The 23,289-nt window shown below is 40.1% G+C and overlaps 1 non-coding gene across 1 annotated transcript; it reads left to right on the top strand.

The window, feature by feature from the left end:
- The first annotated feature begins 4,145 nt into the window (after window positions 1-4,145).
- On the top strand, window positions 4,146-4,247 carry LOC142872838 (U6 spliceosomal RNA). The gene has a single exon (XR_012920924.1). It is a non-coding gene; the product is annotated as a U6 spliceosomal RNA (small nuclear RNA).
- Window positions 4,248-23,289: the final 19,042 nt, after the last annotated feature.

Below are 23,289 nucleotides of genomic sequence, written 5' to 3'. Positions count from 1 at the left end.
TAAAAATGTCACAGAAGGATAAATAGACTTAAATACATTGCTACGTGATTACATGGAAATAAATATCTCATATTACCCAAAGGAAGACATGTCAATCATCCTTATTATGGTTCAAAATATAAAGCATGCCTCCTCTACATGGGACAGCTTAAGTTTATACCTGGTTGAAAGCAAGAGAATATCCCAAAGAGCTTTCACGTACACTTTGAGTGTCTTGCCAGGCTCTGTAGGTCCCTACAGGAAAGTCTTACTCTTGCTGCTGACGGAAAGCACCAGGGAACAGATGCATTACAGTTTGTGACAGGAGAACAGCCTGTGGATTCCGCCTACTCCCTCCAGTCCATCTGGGAGGTGGGTGAGTGAGATAGGGAGCCCACAGAGAGGGGGGCTCTCCTGGGAATCCCTCAGGGTACCGTGGCTATTGGTGTGTTATTTTCAATAGATGGCACTGTGTCTATTGAGATAAGCAAAGGGAGCGTTTAGATGGGAAATCTAATCATTTCTAGAGAAAGTACCCTGCATGCGAGAATGCATGGTATTTTTTTTTTTTTTACTTAGTTGCATGATAAAGCAAATACTATTCAGTATTCATGTCATACTCTCTTTGGAGCTCAAGAAACTTTATGATTTATTATTCTGGCTCAAACTCGAGGATGTGGTGGAGCCCAGGGCCATTCTATGAGGGACATACTTGAGATAAGAATAAATCACTCTGAATGTTCACTTACTTTTGTCACCCAACACATACATCAGCACACGTACTCCATCTGTGCCCTGGATCCCCTCCCTGTGCACCGGATCTCCCCCTTTACCTCAGACAGGAAACTCTCACACCTCAGTTCCTGCCTGGCAGCCCCAAATCCTCACACCCCGGGAGTCAAGGCAGCCAGACCAGTTTCTTGCACACTGGTGCTCCCCCGTAGCAGATCCTGTCAGTTGCCCATCCATCTTTTTTCTTTTCTAATAGACATCTAATTATTTTTTTCTCTCTTCTGAGTGTTTCCGGGAAAGTCAACTCTAGCACCAGAAGATGAATCAATTTTATTTTGAGCCAACTGTGGAGGCTTACATGGGAGAAGAGAACCTCAAGTTTGCTTCATAGGAAATGAACTATAAACACAGTACGGAGGGTGGAGTAGGTGTGGACCAGCACTGTGCTGTGCATTTAATATAAAACTCTCTCTTTTATGCTTTGCGATAATCTTGAGACTGGTACTATGCTACCCGCTTTACAGATGAGGAAACAGAAGCTCAGAAAGTTTAAATAACCTGCCTAGAATCAGCCTTGTTATTGACTGGGCATATGATAAGATTCCAACCATTTGAGAAGTCTGCTGTAAAACCTCTGGGAAAGGGACCAGCATAGAGAAACTTCTCATTTGTGTCTCTTGACAATGTCTTCTGAATATGACCCCTGGAACTGTAGCAGTCACCCTGAGACAATCATGGAAGCCAACCCAAGAGAACAAGACAAAATTCTGAGGACAACAAAGCAGAATTATAAAAAAAAGAACCTGGGGTCGGGTGTGGTGGCTCACGCCTGTAATCTTGGCACGCTGGGAGGCCGAGGCAGGAGGATTGCTTGAGGTCAGGAGTTCTAGACCAGCCTGAGTAAGAGCAGGCTTTAGTAGAGACCCAGTCTCTACTAAAAATAGAAAAAAATTAGCCAACTAAAAATATACAGAGAAAAAATTAGCCGGGTGTGGCGGTGCACGCCTGTAGTCCCAGCTACTCAGGAGGCTGAGGCAGGAGGATTGCTTGAGCCTAGGAATTTGAGGTTGCTGTGAGCTAGGCTGACGCCATGGCAGTCTAGCTTGAGCAATGGAGTGAGACTCTGTCTCAAAAATAAATAAATAAAAAGATAAAAAAGAACCTGGGACTTTGGTGATGTTTTTGAGGTGCTGAGTTAATTAAGCCTCAAACTTTAGATTTATGTTTTAGCCACTTTGAGATATGTCTTCTGCTACTTGTAGCCCCAAATACCCTAACTAATACAACCTAAATACTCTAGCCATAGGTGGCTAGAAAAAGGATTAGTGCCTGAGTCATGGGTAGCCATCCCTAGGGTGACTGCCAAGGAGGTAGGATGTGAGTGTACACCCATCGAGCCTCTGTATTGGATCATGTCTAATGAAACCAGTCAGATCCTTTCTGGAGGAGTCTGAATAAGGTAATATTTTCCCTCATCTCCTTTGGAACCTCACTTCATCAGTTAACCCATGACTCTTCTGTATCTTCAATGTTTTCTGCCTATACTAGCACATTCTTAAATATCTTTAAATTTTTCCTATTAAAAACTAACAAAACATCTTTTTGTCAAATACTTCTTCCAGCACCACTCTAAATATCTCCCCCGTTTCACAATCGACTTCTTAAACTACGTGTCTCCAGTTTCTATCTTTCAAGTCACTCTTCGACTCAGGGCAATTTACACCTGCAATTCCCCAACGAGACAACTGCTCTTACAGACATTACAAAATAGTAATAAAATGGGTCGTCAATTGCTAAGTAAGAAACTGCCCCAGAACTTCATCATCTAAAATAACAGCCACCATTTACAATCTGTTGCGATTCTACGGCTTGACTAGGCTCAGTTGGACAATCCTTCCGCATGCAGCTGCGATCCTCTGGAGGCTTGGCTGAGCTGAAACGTCCACTAGGGCTCATTCACATGGCAGGCAGATGGCATTGGCTCTTGTTTGGGAACTCAGCTAGAAGTTCTCCTCCTGGCCTTTCTACCTGTGGGCTTCCCACAGCGCGGCTGCTGGGTTTCAATCTTGTGAAAATAGAAGCTGCCCAGTCTCAGACATTAAAGAACCTCACTTCTGCCACATTTTATTGGTCAATACAAATCCAATCCAGTTCAGATTCAAGGGAAGGGAAATAGATTTAACTTCCTGATAGGGAAAACAGCAAAGAATTTGCAGCTATCTTTAATGAACCATGGTTATTAATGACCTTCTTTATTGCTAAATCCAAGGAAAACATTACAGTCCTTATTTTACGTGGCATCTCAATTCTTAAAATACCTTCTTCTTGGCCGAGCGTGGTGGCTCACGCCTGTAATCCTAGCACTCTGGGAGGCTGAGGCGGGCGGATTGCTCGAGTTCAGGAGTTCAAAACCAGCCTGAGCAAGAGTGAGACCCCGGCTCTACCATAAATAGAAAGAAATTAATTGGCCAACTAACATATATATAGAAAAAATCAGCCGGGCATGGTGGTGCATGCCTGTAGTCCCAGCTACTCGGGAGGCTGAGGCAGCAAGATTGCTTGAGCCCAGGAGTTTGAGGTTGCTGTGAGCCAGGCTGACACCACGGCACTCACTCTAGCCTGGGCAACAAAGTGAGACTCTGTATCAAAAAAAAAAAAAAAAAAACAACCTTCTTCTTTCACTTCCATGACAACACACTCTTCTGGTTTTCTAGGTATTTCTAGGGCTACTCTTTCTCACTTGCTTGGGAGGAATCTTCTTCTTTTCCTCAAATATTACTACTGTTTGTCAGGATTCTATCCTTCTTCCTCTTTTATTGTCACTTCATACATTCCTACTGAACATTCTAATAAACTCTCTAGGCTTCCATTACTATGTACTACTTACTCAAATCTACTCACAGCCCATATTGCTCATTTTAGTTCTAAACTTAGATATCCCACTCTTTGCTGAACATTTCCTATCTCCATTTGAATATCCTGCGAGTACAACTAATTCAAAAGGTCTAAAATTGGGCTCATTGCATTTTCCCCCAAAGCTCTTATTTCAGTGTTATCCATCTCTGTGAAAATAGCACTATAATTTTCTCAGTTACATGATACAGAAAACTGATCATTTTTTACTCTTCTTTTTTCCTCAAACATGTATCTGATGTCACTAGCTATGGTGACATCATAGTTAGTTAATATTACCTAACTAGTTAATATTATGTCTTTAATATCTTTCACATTTGTTAAGTTGTCTACATCTTTTTTCCAGAACCCCAGTACTGAACTCTAATTTAGACCACTAGCATCTTTTGCCTGATTTACTCCAGCATGTTCTGTCTAGTTTTCTCACCTCCAGACTGGCCTCCTTTTTAACCCATTTTTCACACTGAAGCCAGAGTAAAGTTTTTAATAGTAAAATGTAAAATCAGATCACATTGTGCTCAATTCAGCAATATATATATACCAAAATTAGAACAATTCAGAGAAGACTAGCATAGCCCCTGTGCAAGGATGACTTAAAAATTTGCAAAGCATTCCATATTTTTTGTGTTCATGGGCACACAGTGTATAAAGGTGTAATTTTCATGACGATAATAACACAGATGAGGGAGAGGGCATGGGGCCATATAGGAGCAAAGGTTATGTATATTACTGTAATTAAATTGGTATCAGTTTGAACTAGATTATTATAAATTAAGATGAAATTCTAATCCTCATAGCAACCTGTGATGGTTAATTTTATATGTCCACTTGACTGGCCCAAGGAATGATCAGATAGCTGATAAAGTATTATATCTGGGTGTGTCTGTGAAGGTGTTTCCTGAAGAAGTTAGTATTTGAATCAGTAGAGTGACCAAAGAAGATTTCACCCTCATTGATGTGGGTAGACATCATCCAATCTGTTGAGGACATGAATAGAACAAAACATCAGAGGAAGTGTTAATTCACTCTCTTCTTGAATTAGGACATTCATCTTCTGCTGCCCCCAGATTTTGAAGCTCCTGGTTCTTGGGCCTTCAGTCTCTGGGACTTATACTTCTTCTCCTACCCAAGTTCTCAGGAATGGGTGTTATACCAGCGCTGACCCCCACTAACTACTGTTTTGAAGACTGGGAATTATTTCATCAGTTCCCCTTGTTCTCAAGCCTTCAAATTGGGACTGAATTACACTTCTGGCAGAGAAAAAAATGGAGTTTGACAATAATAGTTCGAGATTCATTACCCCATTTTCAATAATAGAACAACTAGATAGAAAATCATCAAGGAAATAGAAAATCTGAACAACACTATGATCAAATTAACATAGATCTAGAGAACACTTCATTCAACAACAATAGAATACACATTCTTCTCAAGTATACATGGAATATTTACCAGGATAAAACATATGTTAGGCCATGAAATAAGTCTCAATAAATTTTAACACATTACAATCATACAATCATACCAATTATATTATCTGACCACAGTAGAATAAAATTAGAAATTAATAGCAGATGGAAATTTGGACAATTCACAAATACATGGAAATTGAGCACAATCATAAATAATCAAAGGGTCAAAAAGGAAATCACAATAGAAATCAGAAAATACTTTGAGTTTCTTTTTTTTTTTATAAAGATTTCAAATCAATAACCTACAAGAAAAGAAAACTACAGACCAATATCCTTATACATATAGAAACAACATTCCTCAGTCAAATGCTGGCAAACTGAATCCAGCAATACATATAAAAGGATTTTATACCATGACCAACTGAGATTTATCACAGGAGTGCAAGGTTGGCTCAACATATGAAAATCAATCAATATAATATACCTATTAATATTAATAGAATAAAGGGGGAAAACCCACATGATCATCTTAATAGATATAGAAATTGCATTTGGCAATATCTAACACCCTTTCATGATAAGAAAATAAAAAACACTTGGCAAATGAGGACTAGAAGGGAACTTCCTCATCCTGATAAAGAGCATCTACAAAGCCCCAGAACTAATAGCACAGCATACATAACAATGAAAGACTGAAAGTTTTCCCCCTAAGATCAGAAAAAAGACAATGACCTTCCAGTCTGATACAACTTAATGATTATAGAGTTATATGTGTTATAATTAAAAATACTTTGTAAGTGGTATGCATGGTATGATCCAATTTTTATTCTTTAAATAAATATATGAGGGCTGTCTGGAAAGTGTCCAGCCATTGTTCATGTAACAGGAATGGTTACATGGCTGGATACTTTCCAGACAGCCCTCATGATGCACAGAAATGAGTTTGGAAGGCTATCTACCAAGATGCTGGCAGTGGTAATCTCGAGGCAGTGGCAATGCTAGTGATATATATAGATTATATTTGTTTTTTGTAACAACTTTATTGAGATATAACTCACATGCCATATAATTTATCAACTTAAATAAAGTATACAGTTAAATGGTTTTTAGTATAGTTATGTAAGCATCACCACTATTCCAGAATATTTTTATCACTCTAAAAAGAAATCTTCTACCCATTAGAAGCCACTTCCCACTCCTCTCTCTTCTAGCCCCTGCCAATCACTAACTGACTTTGTTTGTACGGATTTGCAAATTTTGGATACATACCATACAAATGGCATTATCATCATATGTGGCTTTTGTGTCTTGCTTCTTTCATGTAGGATAATGTTTCAAGGTTCATCCATACTGTAGCATGTACCAGTACTTTATTCCTTTTTATAGCTAAATAATATTATCATTATATGGATATGCTACATTCTGTGTACACATTCATCTGTTGATGAACATGTGGCTTGTTTCTACATCTTGGCTATTATTATTAATGCTGCTATGAACATTCATGTACAAGCTATAGGCATTTGTTTTCATTTCTCTTGGATACACAGTAAGTATGTGTTTAAAATGGTAAAAAATTGATGAATAGTTTCCAAAGTGATTGTATGTTTTATATTCCTGTCAACAATGTATGAATGTTCCAGTTACTCTATAAGCTTTCAAACATTTGGTTTGATTATTTTTCCTGCACCTCTGACCACTTTCCTGTTTAAATTAGTCTTTTTAATTTTAACCCTTCTAATGGATATATAAACAGTATCTCATTGCAGTTTTAATTTGCACTTTCCTGATGGCTAATGATGTTGAGTATCTTTTCATGGATTTATTGGCTATTAGTATATTTTCTTTTGTAAAGTATCTTTTCAAGAATTTTGTCCCTTTTGAAAAATTGGCTTGTAAAAAAAAATTGGCTTGTTTTTCTTTTTGATACCAATTTGTAGGAGTTTTTATATATTCTGAATACAAGTCTTTGTGAATATTTTCTGTCAATCTGTGGATTGACATTTTATTTTCCAACTTTGAGTCAAGATCTCCTATTAGACTCCACACACTTGGCAGGCCTTGAGCTTTATCTTCTGTGTCCCATCCTCACTTCTTATGAAACTGTTACAAATGACATATTGAGATCACCAGAATGATCACACCTATTCCTAAGGCAAAGGCCTTAGCACTTTCTTCACCTCTAGGAGTTCCATGTTCATTTTACTTTTAGTTTCTTGAAATCTTTACTTTCTTAGCAGCTCAGTAGCTCAGTAATGTGTTTGAAACTTTTCCTTTGTTTTCTTTTCTTTTCCTTTTTTTTTTTTTTTTTAACATTCTATATAGCAGTATTGTTGCTTTAAGGGGAAGGGTTATAGTTGCCCTTGCAGCGGGCACTCACCATGTGACACAGTTCTGGCCAATAAGATAGAAGAGAAAGTATGCTGGCAATGATCCTTTGATCTTCCTTCCCCTTTTCTGCTTTGAATGCAAATGTGAGATCCAGAGATGGAGCAGCCGTCTCTAATTCATGAGGTATTGAAATAACAGATTCGCTAAAATGGCAAAATGGAGAGGAAATAGGAACCACAGACACTGACAACATCATGGGCTGCCGTACCAAGCTGGGATAGCCTAACTCCAAACTTCTTAGAGAAAAAAATTTATATGCCCTAATTTGTCTACACTACTGTTAATTGGATTTCCTGTAATTTATAGTCAAAAGTTAAAGTTACTTTTAGGAATTTCCTATTTATATTAATACATTCATTCCTTCATCCAATCAATAACCATGTATTAAACATACACCAAGTGCCAGGCACTGTTTACAGAAGAGTTTCTCAACAGGGGTGGTATTACCAGTAGTTAGCACTGTAAACATTTGGAGAAGGTTGTTTTTTTTTTTTTGAGACAGAGTCTCACTTTGTTGCCCAGGTTAGAGTGAGTGGTGAGTGCCGTGGCGTCAGCCTGGCTCACAGCAACCTCAATCTCTGGGGCTCAGCGATCCTCCTGCCTCAGCCTCCCGAGTAGCTGGGACTACAGGCATGTGCCATCATGCCCGGCTAATTTTTTGTATACATATTTTTAGTTGGTCAATTAACTTATTTCTATTTTTGGTAGAGACGGGGTCTCGCTCAGGCTGGTTTCGAACTCCTGACCTTGAGCAATCCGCCCGCCTCGGCCTCCCAAAGTGCTAGGATTACAGGCGTGAGCCACAGCGCCCGGCCTGGAGAAGGTTTTTACTAACAAGAACATATTACATGGATGGATACTTTCTGGATAGCCCTTGTATAGCATCACAATAACTGGGGGCTACTGGCCTTTAGCGTATTAGTACTGGGAATACAATATTTCTTAAAATGCATGGGACTGCCCCATGCAGTAAGAATTGTCCAACATCCGCATACTTTTCAATGTCTACCAAAGACATATATTTAGATGAAAAAGGAGTTTTTAATGATCTGAACTTAGAACTTAACTTCATTTTATGAATAAATACCAAGTATTTCCTGCACATATTTAATAGATCCAAATTGTATGGGAATATTTTGTTAGAAATTTACCATAAGTTGTTCAACATTTAGGAAAATCATACCACCAGTAGCAATGCTGCATATGGTTCTAGAGTTTGCAATATAATACACCTGTAACAGGCTACATTTATAGCTGTCTCATGTATAGTGATTCTGCATATAGGTGTAAGCATCTGGTTATTATGTCTACTAGTCACTTCTAGACATTTACTTATTGAAATACATACTACTTCATCATAAACAACTTAGTTTTTTATTACTTCTTTATATTATTATTAAGCATTATGTTGCTTTATTGAAATCATATTCATTTGTAAGTTATCTATTAATGTAATGTCAGAATTAAAGCAGGTCTTATAAAATATCTATTATAGAAAGGGGACTTGGGCTTTGATAGAGTTAAAAATCACTGGTTTTAATGGCAATCTCATTTCTTTAAGAAACTTTTAGATAGTATTTAGTATTTTCTATTCAAGATGACGAGAAAATGTCTAAAGGCAAAGAAAGTTCCTGGTTGTTTGGAAAGCTTGACCCTAAGCAAGAAATCCTCAGATTTTGAATAACCGAGTTTATACTTTCTGGCTGTTGACTCAGATCACATTTAGCTTCACTGGGTAGCAGAAGTTCCTGCCACTCATCCGCTCCTTGCTGCCTGCCGGGGAGGGTTCTGAAGAACCTGCGTTTCCAAGAACTTGGACGTCATTCCTCTGAAGGAGAGAACACAAATAAGGAGGGCCTACTGACTTATACATGGAGAAGGAATGGTGGAAGAAATATAACTTGTCTAAGATAATGCAAAAAGGAACGAGTGTTAAGAGTTAAAATTCAAATTCAAATTTTCTGAATCCTGGGGCTAAATAACGTTTAACTCATTAGTGTGTGTTTTCTGTTTGGAAAAAAAAGAAAAAAAAATGAGAATATCTGTGTGTGGTTCAGAAAAATCTCTCCACTCTTGAAGCTTAATGACTTTTAAAAAGTGGCTTTTTTAAAGTCCACCACAGGCAACAAAAGCAAAAGTAGACAAAAGGAATTATATCACATTAAAAAGCTTCTTCACGGCCAGGCGTGGTGGCTCATACCTATAATCCTAGCACTCTGGGAGGCCAAGGCGGGCGGATTGCTCAAGGTCAGGAGTTGGAAACCAGCCTGAGCAAGAGCAAGGCCCCGACTCTACTATAAATAGAAAGAAAATTAATTGGGCAACTAATATATATAGAAAAAGTTAGCCAGGCATGGTGGCACATGCCTGTAGTCCCAGCTACTTGGAAGGCTGAGGCAGAGGATCACTTGAGCCCAGGAGTTTGAGGTTGCTATGAGCTAGGCTGACGCCATGGCACTCACTCTAGCCTGGACAACAAAGCAAGACTGTCTCAAAAAAAAATTAATTAATTAAAAAAGCTTATTCATGACAAAGGAAACAATCAGTGGAGTAAAGAGACAACCTACAGAATAAGAGAAAATATTTGCAAATAATACATGTGATATGGGGTTAATTTCCAAAATGTATAGGGAACTCCTACAACTCAATAGTAAGAAAACAAATAACCCAATTTAAAAATGGACAAAGAACCTGAATAGACATTTTTCCAAAGAAGACACACATATGGTCAGCAGGTATGTGAAAAAAATGTTCAATATCACTAATAATCAGGGAAATGAAAATTAAAACTTCAATGAAATATCACCTTATGCCTATTAGAATGGCTACTATCAACAAGACAAAAAATAACAATTATTGATGAGGATATGGAGAAGAAGGAACCCTTGTACGCTGTCGATGGGAATGTAAATTAATACAGTCATATGGAAAACAGTATGGAAGTTCCTCAAAAAATTAAAAATAGGCTGGGTGCAGTGGCTCATGCCTGTAATCCCAGCACTATGGGAGGCCCAGGTGGAAGGATCACTTGAGACCAGCCTGAGCAACATAGTGAGACCCTATCTCTACAAAAAACTTAAAAATTTAGCCAGGTATGGTAGTGTATGCCTGCAGTAACACCTACTCAGTAGGCTGAAGCAGGAGGATCACTTGACCCCAGGAGTTTGAGGTTGCAGTGAGCTATGATGATGACACTGCATTCTAGCCTGCGCAACAGAGCAAGACCTTGTCTTAAAAAATTAAATAAATAAATAAATAATAGAACTACCGTGTTTCCACGAAAATAAGACCTACCCATAAAATAAGCCCTTGCAGGATTTCTACGCATTTGCGCAATATAAGCCCTACCCCAAAAATGAAAATAAGACCTAGTCATGGGCATGGCTACACAGAGTATCTGCACAACCCAAGCATTTTGTCGTGGAGCAGTAAAGAAGATGAGCAGCCCTTCTCATCTGCCCCATGAGAGCTCTATTGCTCGACATGGAAGATTGGGGCAAATGGTTCTAAAGGAAATAGAGTCACAAGAAATTCAGGATGGAATTCGGGGTTTGGAGAGTTATAATGATGTTCCACAAGAAGACAACTTAACTATATTTGAATAAATGTAGATTGTTGTACCTACCATACTTAAAAAAAAATAACACATCCTCTGAAAATAAGCCCTAGGGTGTCTTCTTGAGGAAAAATAAATATAAGACCCTGTCTTATTTTCAGGGAATCATGGGACCACATGATCCATCAATCCCACTTCTGGGGACATATAACCAAAGGATATGAAATCAGTATATGAAAGGTATATCTGCACTCTCATGTTAATTGCAGCACTATTCACGACAGCCAAGATTTGGGGCTGGGCACAGAGGCTCATGCCTGTAATCCTAGCACTCTGGGAGGCCAAGGCGGAGGATTGTTCCAGGTCAGGAGTTTGAGAACAGCCTTGACAAGAGTGAGACCTCCAGTCTCTACAAAAAATAGAAAACTTAGCCAGTGTGGTAGTGTGCACCTCTAGTCCCAGCTATTAACATTTGCGAGGCTGAGGCAGGAGGATGGCTTGAGCCCAGGAGTTTGAGGTTGCAGTGAGCTATGATGACACCACTGCACTCTAGCCAGGTGACAGGGCAAAAGTCTGTATCAAAAAAAAAAGAAAAAAGCCAAGATATGGCATCAACCTAAGTGCCTACCAACAGATGAATGGATAACGAAATTGTGGTATATACTTAATGAGATACTATTCAGTCATAAAAAAGAAGGAAATCCTGTCCTTTGTGACAACATGGATAAACTTGGAGAATGTTATATTATATAAAATAAGCCAGGCACAGAAAGACAAATATCCACATGATCTCACTTACATGTGGAATCTAAAAAAGTTGAATTCCTAGAAGCAGAGAGTGGAATGGTGATTACCGGCCTGGGAGAGAAGGGGGATTAGGGAGGTAAATGTTGGTCAAAGGACACAAAATGTTAGTTAAACAGGGGGAATACATTCAAGAGGTCTATTGAACATTGTAGTGATTATAGTTAATAACAACATATTGTATACTTGAAAACTAAGTGTTCTCACCACTCACGAAAAAACTGATAAGTGAGATAATGTATATGTTAATTAGCTTGATTTAGCCATTCCACAATGTACACATATATCAAAACATCGGAGCCGGGCGCGGTGGCTCACGCCTGTAATCCTAGCTCTTGGGAGGCCAAGGCGGGCGGATTGCTCAAGGTCAGGAGTTCAAAACCAGCCTGAGCAAGAGCGAGACCCCGTCTCTACTATAAATAGAAAGAAATTAATTGGCCAACTGATATATATATAAAAAATTAGCCGGGCATGGTGGCTCATGCCTGTAGTCCCAGCTACTCGGGAGGCTGAGGCAGCAGGATTGCTTGAGCCCAGGAGTTTGAGGTTGCTGTGAGCTAGGCTGACGCCACGGCACTCACTCTAGCCTGGACAACAAAGCGAGACTCTGTCTCAAAACAAACAAACAAACAAACAAACAAAAAAAACACATCGTGTTGCATATCATAAATATGTATAATTTCCATCAATTAAAAAAAGAAAAGGAAATAAAGGGTGGCTCACACTTCACCTATTGAATCTTCTTTTTTTCCTAAGTACAGTTGTCCCTCATTATCTTCAGGGACTGATTCCAGGACACCAAAATCCATGGGTGCTCAAGCCCCTTACATAAAATGGCATAGTATTTGCATATAACCTACACACATCCTCCCCTATACTTTAAATCATCTCTAGATTATTTATAATACTCAATAAAATGTAAATGTTATGTAAATAGTTGCTATACTGTATTCTCTTTTTTTGTATTATATTTTCTGGTTGTATTTTCAGCTTTTCTTTTTTTTCCCCCCCAAATATTTTTGACTGAGTTTGATGGAATCCTTGGATGTAGTATGCATGGATCCAGAAAGCGTAGATATGGAGGACTGAGTATAATTTCACTTGCATAAGTTCCTTTGAGCCTCACAACAATCCCATTGTCCCATTTTATAAATAAAGACAGTGAAGGAAAAAAAATTGCAAAGGTCACAGAATTATTAATTGACAAGGTGGAGGTGCAGCTTCCTGAAGTTGTAGCCAAGCTTCTTTAATATAGTAAAATATTTATAAAGGGAGTTAACCTCTTATTATAGATTTAAAGTGTCTCCTTTGCTTTTGTCACCACTCCCTACTCTTGCATCCTCATCTATCTTCCTGGGTCTGTGACAGTTTCTCGCCTCTCATACTGAGCTCTTTCCATTTTGCTTTACCAGACAAATTTCATTTAAGTGAATTATTAGAATCAGATGAGAGATATCAAAGGCAATGTGGCACTGGGAATAGTCTAAGACTTGGGCAAATGTCTGGAACTCCCCATACCCCAGTTCATTGTAGCTTCCTATCTCTTTATAAACACCCACAACAGGGTTATAATATCCCAGATATTAAATGAAGCTGTTAAACTGCCTGCGATTTCAAGTGGAGGGGAAAGGGAAAGAGAGAGATCTGATTCTGCTGAGAATCCAACAGGGCTTTGGTGATGTGGACTTTTCCCTATTTTGCCTGTGGAGCTAGTCCAGAGCTAAAGTTAGAAAACTTGTGGAGGATGTGGATGTGAAATGCAAGGCAAAAAGGTAGGGAATCGATAAAAGAACAATAATATTTGTATTGTATATTTTGTAATTAAGAATTTAAAAGGGAGTTGGGATCAGTGGTGAGCACCTACAGTCCTAGCTACACAGGAGGCTGAGGCAGGAAAATCTCTTGAGCCCAGGAGTTTGAGGCCAGCCTGAGCAACATAGCAAATACACACACACAAACACTGAATCAACAAACTCAGAATTAATAAGGAATTTAGGCAAGATTGATAGACATAAGTCTGTACTGAAAATTGGTTGCCTTTAATCTCGATAACCAAATACAAATATTTTTTTAAATGATGTGATTCATTTTTGAAACAAAAGCAAAGTGTCTTAAGTTAACCAAGATATTTTGTTAACATTAACAGTAGCCAGTTGACCTCTTGGCCACAGAACATCTGTGGAGGAAATTTTAAAATATTAATTATGGGCATAGATATTATTTTAATACATCAAAAGACTTCATGCTGTCAAACTTCGTATTTTAAACATCTAATTTCTCCACAAATTAATCAATAGATTTAACGCAATTCATTAAAACTCCAGTTGGATTTGTAAGGAAATTTATCCTCTAAAACTTATATGGCAACTAATATCCTCAAATAACTAAGTTGACTTTAAAAAATCGAATAATACTTTGAATATTAAAACATGCTATAAACGATAGTAATAAGGAGCAGGATAGCATTTATGTGGAGGAGGAATTGAAAAGAGAAGCAGAACCTCTATGAGAGGTATAGAATAATGGATTTATCATAGTGTTAGACCTTAAGCTATTATGGGAGCTGGAAGAAGAGTCTATATAAGCTGTTGCATCTGCATCTAGTGTTGAAGTGTTTACAGGTCAGATAGACCAGCAGACAGAAAGGAAAGCTAGATATGGACGAGAGGATGGGCGAACTGGGACTGGTGAAGACAAACTATGTCCCCAGGACAAAGTAGAGCCAACATGTGTCTCTCACCATTTCCAACCTTACTGCTAGGAGTGATCAGTAGAAGAAGGTGGGACCTTTCACCATGGAACTGCCCATACACTTGGGACAGAACGTGGAGAAGCTGGAGCTGCAGGATCTGAACGTCTCGGTTGACCCAACAATATAAGTTGGCAGATCAGTGACAATGTGTGCAAGATATCATTGTACCTAGCACTTTCCACTGACCTTCAGAACATTTGGAGAAATATATATTTGTCTATGGCCAAACCACCCTGAGCACACTTGATCTCATCTGATCTCGGAAGCTAAGCAGGGTCGGGCCTGGTTAGTATTGGATGTGAGAAATACATACATGCATAAATAAATAAATGGCTAGTCCTTCATTTTACCACATTTCAAATATCACACAAAATGTCTCTCGTGGCCAATACTAACTGAGCCACCATCCAGAAAGATAGGAAATATAATTCCAGCATAGGTAATCTGACACAGTTCAAAGCCACCACAATATTATAACGTTGGTTTCGTTCAAGAACAAACAGAGACCAAAAGGAAAAGAAGGAATGTTTATGTGGGAACTTAATAGACACTAAAGGAAAACTTGCTATATGCAATGCACACAAAACTGGATCTTTGTATAACACAATAAAAAAGATGGACTCCAGATTAGATTTACAAATAAGTATGAAAATTACAACTATAAATTCATAAAATAAAACATAGAAAAACATCTTGGTGACTTAGGAGTAGGGAAAATGACTTCCCCCAAACTTCAGAAGTACAAAGGAAAAAAGTAAATTAATTTGATTATATCTAAATTGAGGCTTTCTGTTAAAAAAAAGATACTTTGGACAAGTTAGAAGATAGATGACCAAGTAGAGTCTGAAACTGATAAGGGATTAATATCTAGTACAGATAAGAAACAATTATGAATCAAAATGTAAAAGTAGCAAACTCAGTGGAAAACTGGACAATGAACATTATCATACCATGGCTTTCTCCAAAAGTAGAGCCTGAGGCCAAGGATTATGTGCAATTGCACATGTGCATTATTAACCCTTTGCACTCAGATGTCGAGTGTGGATGATGTCAAGTGGATAATGAGAAAAAAGCAAGGGTACAAAGGGTTAAGGAGTTCAAACCCACAGGTCAGGAAAGAGGAAAAGAGAGTAAAGAAAAAAGTACAAGAAGGAGAGACAAATAACTTATTTATACATGTATAGACTCATAGCTTTCTGTTTTATTCAATGGGTTCTAATTCTTTAAACTTAGTATTTTCATGCTCAAGCTTTCCCTAACTTGGCCAGTTAGCACTTCTTTAAGCTGTTTTATGTGTCCTTTTGATATATCTTTTAACACTCTACGAGCACCCTTAAGAGATTATCTTCCGCAGATATCTCATGTTTCTGCACATCTTGCAAGCAGAAACACTAACTGCCCTTTTGTTGTGAGTCATATTTTCAAGGATATTTGTATAGCAAAGAGCTTTGCAAGATAGAGATGGTAACCCCCTCCAGAGCGGAGGTCAGGCAAGTTGCTTACTGCCCATTATAAAAGTTCAGCTTCACTAAGCTCAGGGTTCCTGGGCTGTGACGCAGCCTCACCGCACGTGCAGCTTCCCCTCTTGGCACGCCCAGGGAGGGTGGAGGGAGGTCCGCGGAACAGATACAAACAGGAGAAGCTCCTGCTGCGTGCTGTGCCCTGACTAATAAAGCTCCGTACATCTGTCCCAGGAGTTTCATGTCTTCTGTGGGCATCAGTGAAATCATGGCTTGTTACTTTGCAAGGATGGCTTGTTACTTTGCAAGGAGAGTAAACTCTCTGACCCTCCACAAATCTTAACAAACACTTGCTTTCTAGAACAAGATGTTTTTTGAGCATATTGTACTTTTGCTGCCCCAGTCCTGGAATCAGCCATTTTTTTCCATGAGCCTTAGGTCCTTCCAGTGGAAAGTGGTATTTAAAAGCCTTATCTGAGTGTTAGATTGGCAGTACTATTGGCGTGCCACTGCTCTTAGTTCCCTTTGGTGGGCACAGCTAGACATGCACACACACACACTCTACAGAGTTTCATGTTTTTTTATTTCTATGTACGTGTATTAAAAATCAAGAGTTCATTCCAATGTCTAGAATACTAATCCAAGACCACAAGATTTATTCTGATTTTCTCCTTTGCCGTGTTGATACCGACCTGCTCCAACAGTGAGCAAACTGGCTTCCATTGTCTTTCAAATATTTACTTGTTTGATTAATTCTCTTGGTGAATCTCCCAACTCTGCTGCCACTCTCTCTTCCACAGCTGTGCTTTCCTCCCCTGATCAGCTCTGACTCTCTGTCCCATGCTGGTGCCAGCCTGAGGACGCCTTCCTCACATCCACATGGCAGGGTGGAGGCTTAGCAGTGGCGTTATGGTTGAGTTCTCCAGGAGTAAACCCCGAGACAGAGTGTACTGTGAAGGACATTTCATAGGCATCGACACTCATGGCAAGAAGGGCAGGAAGCAAAACTGGGCAAGGGGAGAAGCTCTACTACAATGCAGTCCTGGCAAAGTCTTGACTAATGCCACTGGGAGCTCTGGACTGTACATGGACAATTGTCTTGAACTGAAGGTTTGTGTCCACCCAAAATTCTTTTGTTGAAATCTAATTGCCAATGTGATGGTATTTGGAGGGGGGCCTTTGGGAGTTAATTAGGCCATGAAGGTGAGCCCTCCTGAAAGGGATTAATGCCCTTATAGGCAGAAGCCATAGAGCTAGCTCGCTCTCTTCTCTGCCATGTGAAGATTCGATGAGAGCTCAGCCATCTGCAACCCAGAACAGGGTTCTCACCAGAACCCACCATGCTGGTATTCTGGTCTTGGACTTCCAGCCTCTGTAACTATAGGAAATAAATTTTGGTTATTTATAAACCACCCAGTCTATGGTACTTTGTTATAGTAGCCTGAACTGAGGAAGACAACAATCAAAGTTGTTCTACAATAATCCGTATTGGCTGGGCTTTTATCTCCCCACATGACTAGTCGCTGCATATAGGCTACCCAGGACTGGGCGTGCTCCTGGGCAAGGCAACTCTCTGCAGCCAAGGCCACCCCTGAAGGAGCCAACAGCCAGGGCAAGTCCTCTCTTGACAGGGGACCTATGTAACTCATTTCCATACCCATTACAGTCCACTCTTTGTGTCCCTCTTTCATGGAATACTGCCCACAAGTCTGGATTTATTTAACATCAGGCCACTTCTCCTTTTACACAAGGTGGATAAACAAGGCCGGGCACGGTGGCTCACGCCTGTAATCCTAGCTCTCTGGGGGGCCGAGGCAGGCGGATTGCTCAAGGTCAGGAGTTCAAAACCAGCCTGAGCAAGAGCGAGACCCCGTCTCTACTATAAATAGAAAGAAATTAATTGGCCAACTGATATATATATAAAAAATTAGCCGAGCATGGTGGCGCATGCCTGTAGTCCCAGCTACCCGGGAGGCTGAGGCAGAAGGATCGCTCGAGCCCAGGAGTTTGAGGTTGCTGTGAGCTAGGCTGACGCCACGGCACTCACTCTAGCCTGGACAACAAAGTGAGACTCTGTCTCAAAAAAAAAAAAAAAAGTGGATAAACAGGTGAACCCCCCCCCAGACTGCCTATAGGAAGATTTTCTCTCACTACTATCTTTTAAAGCCATTTCAGAATGAGGCTGTAGTTGAGTTGCTTTCATTTTTTAGCACCCACATACTAAGCTGTTCTATTGTAAACTGAGCCTGGAACTTTTGTTGTTCCATTAGCCGGTGATGAGAGCTCCCCAGTGTGTTCATAGCGAGATTTGGGAGGGACCCTGGTGCGTGGTGGTGAAAGTCACGGGAGTCTGGGCTACGGGGTTATGCTGCTCGTGTTCTGCTCTCTAGCCCTTCTCATGCTCACAGCTCATGCTTATCTTATGATAAACTGCTACAGGCCCCAAGCAACCTTATGACTTGGGGCCTCTGTGTGACCCCAGCTGAAGACGGGCAGTTCTGGAGGCATGGTCATTTGGTGTCTCACAGTCAGGCATTCCAGCTCTACTGATGCCCAGCAGTATAACAGGAGTTGTTTTGTTTGTTTCGTTGTTTTTCAAGTATGTAATTCTTGCTCCAGAATCTCAGGGCCTGCACTGTTATTCTCCCACTGGGACTTTCCATAGCCCCATAGCTTTCCATATATTTTCCATAGCCCCATTGCCACACTGTATCTTTTCCTGCCATTGATGTCTCTAATACCTTAGGATCTGCAGGGTCTTACGGACCAAGAAATAGGGCCGCTAGTACTACAGCTTGGATTAGTGAGGAACTCTTTCCTGCATTGGGATCCTCTCAAAGCTGGTAATATTTCTTTTTACTTGGTATATGGGCTGGAGAAGTATTCTCTGGTGTGGAATATGCCATCTCCAGAACTGAGGGCAGCCTATAAAGGACAGGGATTCCTTCTTTGTAGGGGGAGGTTACAAGATTTCTTACAAGATTTATCTTTGACTTTGAAAGGCATGCCCTGGACACTCCTGACTATAGGACCCCTAAAATTTTACTTACATGTCAAGCCCATGGTTCTTTACAGGGTTTATATCATATTCTATGGAGCATGTGCATCTTACTAAGTCCTCTAGTGCACTAGCTACTTTTTATTCATTATCACCAATTAAGAGAATGGCACTGATGTGGGAGGTCATTGTGAAGTTCTTTGGGATGTCCAGATGGTCCAGATCTCTTTGTATTATATTACTACAGGAAGTGGGAGAATTAACATAGATTTGGGACTAAAACATAGTGTGTATCATTACCCATTCCATGTGAATGCAGACTCTTTCTGATCAGAATATAAAAGAATATTGTTTCTAAGTCAATGGCCATGTACCATGTACATGAAATCATGTTAATCTTCTCTAACAAAGATATTAATCATATCTAGTGCTGTGGCTGCAATTAGGGGATAACTGAAGTTTTCAGTAAGCTGCCATTTTCTACGATCAATCTGGTTTCTTCTGGGGCCAATTGGCAAATTAAATGGAGATATAATAAAGTCCATCATCCCTGTACCCTTTAAATCCTGAAAGGTGCCACTAATTTCTGCCATAACCCCTACTCTGGGGTTGTTACATTGTTTTTGGTCCTTGGATGATGTCTTAGTCCATTCGTGCTGCACTAACAAAATACCACAGACTGGGTAATTTATAAAGACCAGAAATTTATTTGCTAACAGCTCTGGAGGCTGGGAAGTCCAAGATCAAGGCACCAGCAGGTACTGTATTTGATGAGGGCCTATTCTCTGCTTCCAAGAGGGCACCTTGTTGCTATATGCTCATATGGCAGAAGATGGAAGGGCAAAAGGGATAAACACTGTGTCTGCACATGGCAGAAGAGATGGAAGGGAATAAATCTGCTCCCTTAAGGCTTTTTATCCTTTTATAAGGGCCCTAATCCCAACCACTATTGCTCTGCCTTCATAATGTAATCACATTTCCCCAAACCCTATCTTAATACCATACATCGACCATTAAATTTCAATATGTGGATTTGGGGGGACAAACTTAGGCCATATCAGATGGGATTGAGGGGATGGTGGAGCATTTTAGAGACCTCCACTGGCATTTCCCACTGTGAGAGCCCTTACTCCATAGGCCAAAGACCCAAAGTTAGGCTTGTGCCAACTATTACATAGGGCAATCTCAGTTACACATTTGGGGACCAGAGAAACAACTGCTGATTGGGTAAACACATACAATAGGTCCACTGTAAGCAGGACTTTGATCATAACTTCATAAGCTCTTATTCTAACAGGGAGACCATGATGTTACTTTGGGTCTCTGGATATCAAGGTCAACTCAGACATTTGTGTCCCACAGTCTCCAAAAAGTTTGGGATACCTAATTAAGTGGGTATTGGTCCCTTTTGTCATGAGGTGAGGGTCCTTCCTTCTGAAAACCTGGCCCCCTCTTCAGTCAGTGGGTTCTGTACCTGAAAACTCATTTAGATCCAGGAGGTAAGCAAGGAATTATAAACTTTAATTAGAATAATTGCCCTCAATCTAGTTGTGACCCACTTCAATCTCTTCTGATAGTGCAAGGTGAGTTGCACCCATGTTCTTGCCCATATATTTTGCCTCTAGAGATACTGTGTTCTATTAATCACCTCCTTTATTCTTTGCAGGTGAGTCCCCGTTGGTTAAACCTATAACTTTGACTCTTATTAAGATAACGATGTCTGCCTGGCTTCCGGCAGTGCCACATCATCACCCACCCTCCATTGTTTTAGATTCCTAATATCCCCATTGCTATCATTTAGCTTAATTCTGTAATGGCCTCTCCTACTAATAACCCTGAGAGGATCCATCACTAAACTTCTTAGTGATGCTGGTACCCCTCTCATCAGTGCATTACTTTTTATTTATTTTTTATTTTTATATTTTTTACATACAGGGTCTCACTCTGTTGCCCAGGGTGGAGTACAATGGTCCAATCAGTGCTCAATATAGCCCCAAACTTTGGGACCCAAGCAATCCTCCTGCCCCAGCCTCCCTATAGCTGGGACTACAGGCACACACAACCATGCCTTGCTAATTTTTAAAATCTATTTTGTAGAGATAGGGTCTTTCTATGTCACCCAGGCTGGTCTCAAAGTCACCAAGGTATTACTTGTGGCCTTGGTAATGATATATTCAATAGTCCTTCCTCTGGTACATACCGATCTGGTGAGTTTTCCAGCATCACATAGATAATCCACTTGAGCATGTCCATTTCCCTAAGCCTATTAATCCTTTCCTCTACTGCCTACCATAGCAATTCTGACATTTCAACTTTATTTAGTATGAGCTGTTACTTTTTTCCATGCTTCTAGGATCCATCCTAGTAGTGAGTTCATATCATTTCATTGGATCCTTGATGGGTGTTAAATGTTATATTTTGGGAGAGTGTCTCTAATCAATAAACTCTCCCCCATCTAATATATTGTTCTTGCCTACTTAATGGAGCACCCTCAGAATTCAGCCCCGATAATGCTCCCTCAGCCCCTACCAATACATTCTGTTTGGGCCTTGCAACTCCTTTAGATAGAGCTTCTTTCCTTCCTTTGCAGGCCCAGCATGTCCACAGCTGTGTCATGTTGGAAGAAACTCTAGTAATAGATCTGGTATCTAGGAAGGGAAATGGGAGAAGAACATGAGGGAGGCACAGGTAACCCTACAGGGAACATTGTCTTCAAGCAAGGAGGGTATGCTGGCTCTTGGAGACGGATGGTATCTTCCACAGACCAGGAGAATTTAGAGAAGCCTGGGGGTTCAAAATCTTGGGGTTTTTGTTTGTTTGTTTTGGTTTTTTTTGAGACATAATCTCACTCTGTTGCCCGGGCTAGAGTGCTGTGGTATCAGCCTAGCTCACAGCAACCTCAAATACCTGGGCTCAAGCAATCCTCCTGCCTCAGCCTCCCAAGTAGCTGGGACTACAGGCATGCGCCATCATGCCTGGCTAATTTTTTCTATATTTTTAGTTGTCCAGCTAGTTTCTTTCTATTTTTTAGTAGAGATGGGGGTCCCGCTCTTGCTTAGGCTGGTCTTGAACTCTTGAGCTAAAGCAACCCTCCCACCTTGGGCTCCCAGAGTGCTAGGATTACAGGTGTGAGCCACTACGCTTAGCCCGGGGTTCAAAATCTTAAATGACATCCACCCAAACATTCCCAGCTCAAGGGAATCTTTCCTAACCTTGGCCCTAATCTTGGCATAACAGAGTTGATTTGATTCAGCATTTAATCTTTTCCCATTATTATTATTAAGACAAAACAGCCCTATATGTCTGTATGTGTACAAGTCCACACACATGCATAGATATACAATGACATGCACATTAATTTTTTAAAATTTCTAGGAGGAAATATCAAATTTTTAACACTGATCAAATAAATACATAGCAAGGAGTGAAATGGGAAGATACAGAGAGAGGAACTGGCATCATTTACTGTACATTTTTCTGTGTCTAAATATTTCTTAAAATATTTGTATCACATTTGTAAGTATTAGGAAAAGTAAAAAGATAATTGCTTTAGGGGTAGAGACCTGGAGAAGGAAGAAGACTTTAGCAATGTCTTTTATTCTCTTCAAAGAGGTTACACCTCACTTGGCCCACCCCAATGAGAGAGAAGGAATGGAGGAAGGCCATGGACAGCTGTGCCCCGAGCCATTCCCCTGCCCCTGGGGAAGGTGAGAGTGAAGGGAAGGGGGCTTCACTATCTGCAGTCGGCCTTATTCTTTCATTCCTCCTTCAGAGGGAGCCTAAGGGTTTGGGGATTGCAGCTTTGATCCAGGGGCAACAGAACCACATCAGAAACATGTGAACCGGGGTGCCTGTTACGGAGGGTGATTCAGCTAGGGGTGGTCTGTGCATAACACCGCAGGCGGATGTGAGTCTGTACAGAAACGACTCGTTACAGTTTTTTTTTTTTTTTTGAAACATTACCAGAGTAAGAAAGGGCCAAATAATCTATATAAATAAAATTAAGTTTCTGTTAAAACAGTTAGACAGATTTTCAATATATTTGACAAAGATATTTAGAATAATGTATTCATTTCCTATAGCTGCTGCAGTAACAAATTGCCACAAACCTGATGGCTTCAAACAACATGAATTTATTCTCTCACAGTTCTGGAGGCCAGAAATCCACAGTCAGTTTCACCAGGCAGAAATCGAGGTGTTGGCAGGGCCATGCTTCTTCTGGAGGCTCTAGGGGGAGAATCTAATCCCTGACTCTTTCAGTTTCTGGTGGCTGCCAGCATTTCTTGACTTGT

Source organism: Microcebus murinus, chromosome 8, assembly GCF_040939455.1.
Source record: "Microcebus murinus isolate Inina chromosome 8, M.murinus_Inina_mat1.0, whole genome shotgun sequence".
NCBI lineage: Eukaryota > Metazoa > Chordata > Mammalia > Primates > Cheirogaleidae > Microcebus > Microcebus murinus.
The sequence above is the reverse complement of the archived record's forward strand: the minus strand, read 5'-3'. Positions and strand labels throughout refer to the sequence as shown.